General features: G+C 36.5%; 1 long non-coding RNA gene and 1 pseudogene across 2 annotated transcripts; one reads left to right on the top strand and one right to left on the bottom strand.

The window, feature by feature from the left end:
* Nucleotides 1–1,576: 1,576 nt before the first annotated feature.
* On the top strand, nt 1,577–3,701 carry LOC147488355 (uncharacterized). Its single transcript, XR_015202212.1, has 2 exons — nt 1,577–1,718; nt 1,942–3,701. It is a non-coding gene; the product is annotated as an uncharacterized LOC147488355 (long non-coding RNA).
* LOC147488356 (putative CoA ligase CCL7) lies at nt 1,642–6,437 on the bottom strand (annotated as a pseudogene). The gene is made up of 6 exons (XR_015202211.1): nt 5,318–6,437; nt 4,974–5,163; nt 3,678–3,823; nt 2,108–2,175; nt 1,899–2,005; nt 1,642–1,770 (listed from the first exon to the last, which is right to left on the bottom strand). The product of XR_015202211.1 is annotated as a putative CoA ligase CCL7 (transcript).
* Nucleotides 6,438–7,895: the final 1,458 nt, after the last annotated feature.

The following is a 7,895-nucleotide window of genomic DNA, read 5'->3' on the forward strand; positions in this document are numbered from 1 at the left end:
TTGTAAATATAAGATATATACACCAAATATTGAAGCCGTGAGGTGGTCGGTATGGGGTACCGCATTGGTTGGGTTAGTCGGAGGATGACCATATTAATATTGTTGATTTACTTTACATTTCCATTAATAAAATTCTCAGTTTTTCCCACTTGGTAATGTGCTCCCTTGTGCATTTATTTAAAGTTCAATATGTTGAGTTTTCATCTGCCTTAAAAAGCTCTGGGATTTCCAGTTTTTGTTGTAATAAGGAGTTTGCAGTGGTGTCTAAATGTTGGAGGTTTTTAGGCAAGTGATGTATAAGTTTGTGGAGATGATATTATGATATCTTACAAAGTGTTTGGAAGTATTTGATTGTTTTTCAGTTAGTGTAATGGAGGGTATGGCTTTTGCCAAGTATTGTTGGTTGAAGCACTGATTGCCACCTTTAAAAATAGACAATTGGACATGGAGGCCTATGGAAAGATCGATTTTTTTTTTTATGGTTACCGACTTTAGGTCTTAAAGTGAAAGAACATTTAGGGAGATTCCGAGGAACGAAAGCACCACACGACCACAAGCTGACGAGCCACAACACAAGTAAGAAATTTAAGCAGCACTTATACCGTACTTAATTTCTGATTAGAGTTTAGAGTATCAGAAAAGGGTGTAGCCGTGTAGGCATGTGTTTTCCCGTAGTGAGGAGACAGAGTCTTTAATGAGGCACTTAATTACAAAAGGCAGTCACATGCAAGTATTTAAGTGATCAAGATCCATGAAAGTTGTTGATAAAAATTGAAAAGAGATCTTTGAAACTCTAAAATTCAATGACCCTTATTTCAAACAAACAGTAATAAGGCCTATCCAGTTAGCTCAGGCTCTCAAGTCTGAAGTCTCAACTACGTACATATGTGTGACTGGTGTGAGCTATTGAGTTGTTCATTCAAGAATTTTATACGATCTTCAATCTTCAAAGATCATTCATTAAGAATTTGGGCATGAATGTCGCAGTCTGAAGCTAAAGCCCAACTAAATTCTCTGCCAATTTTTTTTATGTAAGCCTACTTCTTAAATCCTTGACATGGATTTGAATCATTTGATGATGAAGATGATTGTAGAAGATGAAGAACAATATTTAGCACTATACTGTTCTTATGTTTTCCTTTTGCTTTCATATATTTGGTTTGGTGTAATATTATGTTTTTACTCATTAATATATAGTGGTAAATTGTTTGGTCAATAAATATTTTGGGTACGCCTAATAAAAAAAAAAGGTAATTTAGAAAGCTAAATGTGTCTAAAATTATTTTATTTATTTATTTTAAATTTGGAGTATGGGAGTGTTTTTGTTGGATATGTCTAAAATCACCCTATATATATATTCAGAATCTTCGTTTTTGTAAGTACGAGTTTTGGGATCTTTGTATCAGATAAAAAGGTGTACTTGTGTTTGTCTTTTAGTTATAAAGTAGTTTGGGGCGGTTGTGTTTTTGGGAAATTTGATTGGTTAAATGGCTATATCCGCTCAGATTTCATTTGCAGGATGCGATAAAGTTGAACCTTATCTACTATTAAATTTATATCTTACTAAAATCTGGAAGACTGCAAGTATTGGAGTAATACAATCAACAAATATGAGATGTGGTATGATTCGACGTGAGCATCTTATCTCTTTGATCCAACCTTTTCAATAAGTTCTCTTCTCAATATCTTTCCTGAAGCTGACTTACCTTTTCAATAAGGTAACATTTACTGTATTTATAAATGTTACCTTCCGCAGTCTTTTGTATGGTAAAAAAAAAAAAAAACCTGTAACACATTAAGATCTGTAATTAGCTTTCAAAGGCGAGAAATTATGATTTTGATAAACTTTAAAGAAAAAATATATGATTTGGCATCAATGATCGATTAGTTCATCATATCCACCTGCTTTTCTATAAAGTTCTGAACACTTTCTTCTTTCAGAAAGCTGTTTGTGGAGCGAACTACATACGCAATCGGAACTTCACCAGCTTCATCATCAGGTGATCTACACATAGATAAGGGTGCCCAAAGATCAAATGAATTTATAGCTGTTTTACTTTTCCTAGCTAGTCTAGGGTATCTGCATTTATGATCTGTATCAACTTACGGGATGACGACAGCATCTATGATCTCAGGGTGGGTAAGAAGCAACTCTTCCAGCTCTGCTGGTGCGATCTGACAAAGGATTTAATGAACATTTGTAAACAAGCTCTGGGAGCATCAAAAGTGCAAGATCAAACACCATGTTACATAGCCTTTTAAAGAAAACAGCGAAACACAGTTTTCAAAAATAACTTAATGATAACTTCAAGATTATTTTCCTAGGGTTTAAGATTATTGGATTGCTTCTTTTGAATTAGGCTATCTGGAATTAGTTAAGAAGCTATCAGTTCTTGTAACATCTGGTCAGTAATTAAATTATGTACGAATATTTACATATTCACATTCGACAAGACAGTAACTAAGCAGAGTGATAACCAAAAGTACTGGCAAGGCATCTCTTTTATTCTGTGTGATAAGGAAAGAGCATGAAAACCAATATACTGGAGCCAAGAACATATTCCTTGGAAACCAGTAGATTGAGACGCACCTTTTTAATGGAAAGGATAAAAGGATGTTGAGATAAATGAGTTGTAAGGCTAGGAATAATGGAATGACGGTAATAAGTGGTCGTCATAAAAGAGGATTTAATTTATATGATCTGAGCATTTACACCAAATATTACTCATAGCGGCAAGGAGTGCATTAGGGAATGTTGAGAGACTAACCCTATAAAAGAAGAAACTCAAGGCCGGCAAACAAATGAAAATGGAGGCAAAAAGAAAAGATGTGGAGAAAGTAGTTTATTTCCCAAAAGGAGCCTGCACGAATCACATTGTGCAAACAGATGAAAAAAAAATGGATAGACAAGTATGTTTCTAGCATGTCGTCAGACACACTCACTTCTTTCAGTCTTTAACAGTCAGTATGTGTATCCACCTGGTCTCTGATTAAGATGAATGTTCGAGTAGTGGGGAGGCAGGTTGGGGTACTGTGATTTGGAACCATTCAGGTACCTCTGACTCTTTGAGGTAACTGTGTGCAAAGGACGAGGTGAGAGAGCAAAGCTTATAGTTGATGTTTCTGCCATTTGTGGGAGCTTGGAAGTCTCCATACGAAATGGCGTTTGAGAGTTTGGGTTCAATCGTAGTCTCAGGCAGCTCTTAGTGCATTCACCTCTGGGAAGGTGCTATGGAAGTTCAGAGCAAGATGGGAGCTGTATCAAAGGACCATAAAGTATCGCTTACTCAGCTCTCACTTACATGAAGGAAGGGAAGTAAACTTTTCAGCAGATGCATTGATCTGCGAAGTATGGAACTTACACTTTCTCTTGATTGATGATGAGTTTTTGTATGAAGGGAAACCTCCATGGATCGATAATATATGAGGACCAAGCTTGACATGTTTCAGATTCGAAAGATGACTAAGAAGTTTGTTAAACTAGTGTTCTAATGGATCGGAGTGCCACTGCCAGCATAGTTGGGAGGCCATTTAGTATGCCTTAGTCTGATCTCGATCTATGCAACATTCTTATTCTTTTTCATATCTTTGTTGCTTATTAACTAGCAAAAAAAAAGTATATCTTTGAAAAGAAAATAGGCACACAAGAAAATTACATTTAGTGAGCGCTGATATACCTGAAATCCTTTATATTTGAACAATTCTTTTATTCGATCAACAACAAATAATTGTCCTCTCTCATCAAAGTATCCAAGAACTCCTGTATGTACCCAACCTTGTTTATCTATAGTCAACTTTGTTGCCTCTGGATTGTGAAGGCAGCCTGAAAACGATTACAATGTAAAATAAATTTAACTAGGAAATCAATTTATTCAATCATCCTAAGCATGCTGGAATTGGTTTCAACTGATATGAATCTACATGAAACTAGTATCCAAAACATTACAGAATAACCAATGCAAACTGTATCACAGCCTCACAGGGCTGGGGAACCTTTAATTTAGGTATCTCAGCTTTCACCAGCAACATTTGAGAGTAAGACATGATAAATGCACGTAGTCATGTAGATACACTAAGTGAGGCAATTGTAAATGCTCTATCTGAGAACAGCACGGTGGCATCTAAATTTATCTGACAATGTTCAACTATGAATTTGTTTTCCACTTTCTGTAAAAGCGTCTAGACATCTCCACAATCAAGATCCACTAATCCACAAAGGCTTCCCGAGGATCCTTTCACTCTTAAAAGTTTTCTATTGTTGACATAATCAAATACATTGCATAAATCACGCAAGCCTGATGTCAATGAACTATTAATATATCCTTCAATTCCTCCATCAAATTTCAGCCTTCTAAATTCCTTCAGTTTTGATATAGCATGGTACCACAAAGACTAATGTGTATTAGTATTCAAGTATCCAACCATACTAGATATATCCCATCACATAAAACCATAAACTATAGTACTGAAAGCATGTATCTAGCACTTTTCTGTTGAAGTATACACTGAAGGTTCTTGTGTACACATAGTACTGTACTACTGTCAGAGAAAGTGTTACTTCTCATAGACCATCAGGTTCTTTTCAAGAAACAGAAGAATAAGACAATAAATAAAAAGTCAAAATCATGGAGTTTTGGATTTACACCAAATGCATGTGCATGACATTTGTAAACGATTAATTCAAATGCCATGGAACGAATTCGTGAAAAGCATGGATGCAAGCACTGAGATAGCAACTGAACTTAAAAAAAATCAAAATACACGCTTTGAGAAATTAGGGAAAGTTCAACTCATCAGAGCATAAATAGGTAGATCGAACTAAAGATGGGCACAACCTTGCAGATGCTTTAGTATTGCAAACGGAGGTGCCATTTGTATATGTATGTAACTGAGTTTCAGATATTTAACCACTGAAATACCAAGAAAGAAAACATGGAAAGAAACTAGTATGCCAGTACTAATTAATGCAGTACTTAGCATCATGTTTGGTCCTCGAACCCATAATTCCCCATGCTCTGCTGGGGGAAGAGCATTCAGTTTGTCTACGCTAACTATTTTGGCTTCAACGCCTGGAACAAGAATGCCTGTTGCGCCAGAGTGTCGACCTCCTTCATAGGCATTTTCTACTGCAACAATTCCACAAGTCTCTGTCAAACCGTATCCCTGGAAAGACACCCAGAAAATCACGTTAAATACTTGGTGCCAATTATTGTTGCTAGAATTATCTTTGGTGTTTCATCCTTGCAAGGGTTTATGAAATTTTATTTTTGCAAGGGTCTACTCACAAATTCACAAAGCTAAGTTTAATTAAAAGTACCTGAATGACTACGGCTTGTGGAATGTTCTTTGCGACCCCTTCCATTAAATCCTTTCCCAAAGGTGCAGCACCACACAGAAGCAGTTTCAGCGACGAGAGATTATAGTTCTTGACCAAACTCTGTTTCGCTAGAGCAATCGTCACAGGTGGAACAACATACAAATGAGTCACCTTGTACTTCTCAACTGATCTCAAAACCATCTCAATATCAAATCTTCCCATTGAGATAACTGCATTACCCCTTTGCAATTGTGCAAATGTAATGATCGATAGCCCAAATATATGAAACATTGGAAGAAAACAAAAAAAGACATTATGCATCTGTCCTTGAACTTCCTGGTCAGAAGTCGCAATAAGCGCAGCAGCAATGAAATTCCCATGAGTGAGAATCACACCTTTACTAGTACCAGTAGTACCAGAAGAGTATAGAAGCGCAGCGGTATCAGTTTGCTTAACAGAACAGGACGGAAAATCCAACACCTGTGCCGCAATCTTGATTAATTCCGAAAATGTTGTGATTTTTGCATTAGAAACTATCTGGGAAGAATCCTGAGAACCTAAAATCACAACTGGTAAACCAAAATCCTTTGTCTTATCCCACAATTGAGGAACAGTGATCATTAAATTTGGACAACAGTCCTTGACTTGCTTCGAAAGCTCGGTTAAAGTATAAGCAGGATTCACAGTTGTGGCAATTGCGCCAATCGCGACAATCCCAAAGAAAGAAAGAATGAACTGAACTGAACTGAGTTCGGGGCAAATATAAGAACAACGTCACCTTTCTTGATGCCCAAGTTGCTTAAACCGTGAGCAACCTTAGCAACTGTTGATTTGGAATGAATAAAAGTTAAGTTTCATTTGAGTCAGCGTCGATTAGTGCAAGTTTGTCGGAATAAGAGTTTGAGTTACGGAAGAGAAATGAGAGCATAGAGAGGTTAGGATCATGAGGGAGAGTTATTTGAGGTCTAAGTGATCTGTATATTCCATCTCTTCCATAACCAGATTTTTCCATGAAAATGTTGTGGAGTGGAAGAAAATGGTGAGAATAAAAGAGTAGAAGTGAGGAGTTTAAGAGAGGTTTTAGGGAGTGAAGATGAGAGAGTTATTTTTTGCTCCCAGCGGGATTTGCTCCAAGAGCTCCAAGGAAACAGGAACCAACCAAGTGTATACTGAAAATGGGTCAACAGTTACCAAATTTCCACTTTAATATGTGTTTCCTAATTTATCCCCAATCTTAAAAAAATAAAAGAAAAAAACTTAACCAGTTACAAAATCTAGTTTTTAGTCTTAATTGTTAGAAAAAAAAAAAAGGAATAAAAAACTTGAAGTGTTGAACTAGTGACACTTCTTTCAAACTAAAAAAAATAAAAAAAAAAATCTTTAGCTAATGATGGGAAGAACTCCTAAATATTTTACAATGAGATTTTTTTAATTATTTTTTTATTTATTTCTATTTTTAGTGGGGGCAAATCAGGAAGTTTGTTCTAAGAAAGAAATTTGATAACTGTCAATCTCTTTTTAGTGGACACATGGCTGGTTCCTGTTTCGCTTGGAGCTCTTAGAGCAAATCCCGCTGGGAGCAAAAAATCACTCAAGATGAGAGGTTTCAATCAAAGTTAAATATTTTGTTCGATAAGATGGGAGTGTGGGACAAAAGGAGTTTGCAATTAAGATTTAAGAATGCGGTTGCTTAACGGTTTCTGAATGGGTGGGAATCTAACAAGCTGATATCTCAGGCAGTTGGTTTGCAACCAACACAGTTCACATTTTACACTGAGCAATTTTAATGATAAAGAAGAACGAATGAATTCAAAGTCCTGCAGTACAAAGTACAAACACTCCGTTTGCTAAAATTTGCTAAAAGAATAGTGTAAAGGTAATAATTGGGCACACCTTACATATGTGTTGATGATTTGGGTAGAATGATATTGTGACTGAGTTCGACGGATCGAACTGCCTACGTATCCAGTTCGCTAACGAACTGGAATCAAGTTGAACGTAGTTCATTGTTTAGATTCAAGTCATAGAGTGATCGATGGTGAACCGAGAAGATGGAGAGTGGAGAAGAAGCCTGAATTATTCTCCTCTTGTTTAGAGAGTGGATATGAAATATATATATATATATATAGAATTCTCTCCCCCTTTGGTGCTCCATGAATTGAATGAGATCCCCCTTTCGTGCTCCATTCATTGATGATACTTAATGCATGTATTCATGTTCATTTTGTAACCATTTGGTAACTCATGACTCTTAAGATGACTAATTATAATGATCCAATAAGTTAGTCTCAAGATATGATCAATGGCAATGACACGTGTTGCGAATATATTGATGATGATATATATATGTCCCCCACACAGCTCCCTCTCGTTAGGTCGTGCTTTATTAAGAACGATCTGACGAGAGAAACAATTTGACACGTGTCCAAGTGGAACAGTGAGCGTGTTGGAGGGTGTGTGAGCGTTCTGCTCTAGTGAGTGTAGGTCTAGAATCTTTAGTGCTTAAGTAAAAGTTACGCTTTCGAGTGGCCTTGCAGTCAAGGACCTTTTAGCTTATGTAAAGCGTTACGCTCCGATG

The sequence above is a fragment of the Coptis chinensis genome, chromosome 7 (assembly GCF_015680905.1).
Source record: "Coptis chinensis isolate HL-2020 chromosome 7, ASM1568090v1, whole genome shotgun sequence".
NCBI classification, from domain to species: domain Eukaryota; kingdom Viridiplantae; phylum Streptophyta; class Magnoliopsida; order Ranunculales; family Ranunculaceae; genus Coptis; species Coptis chinensis.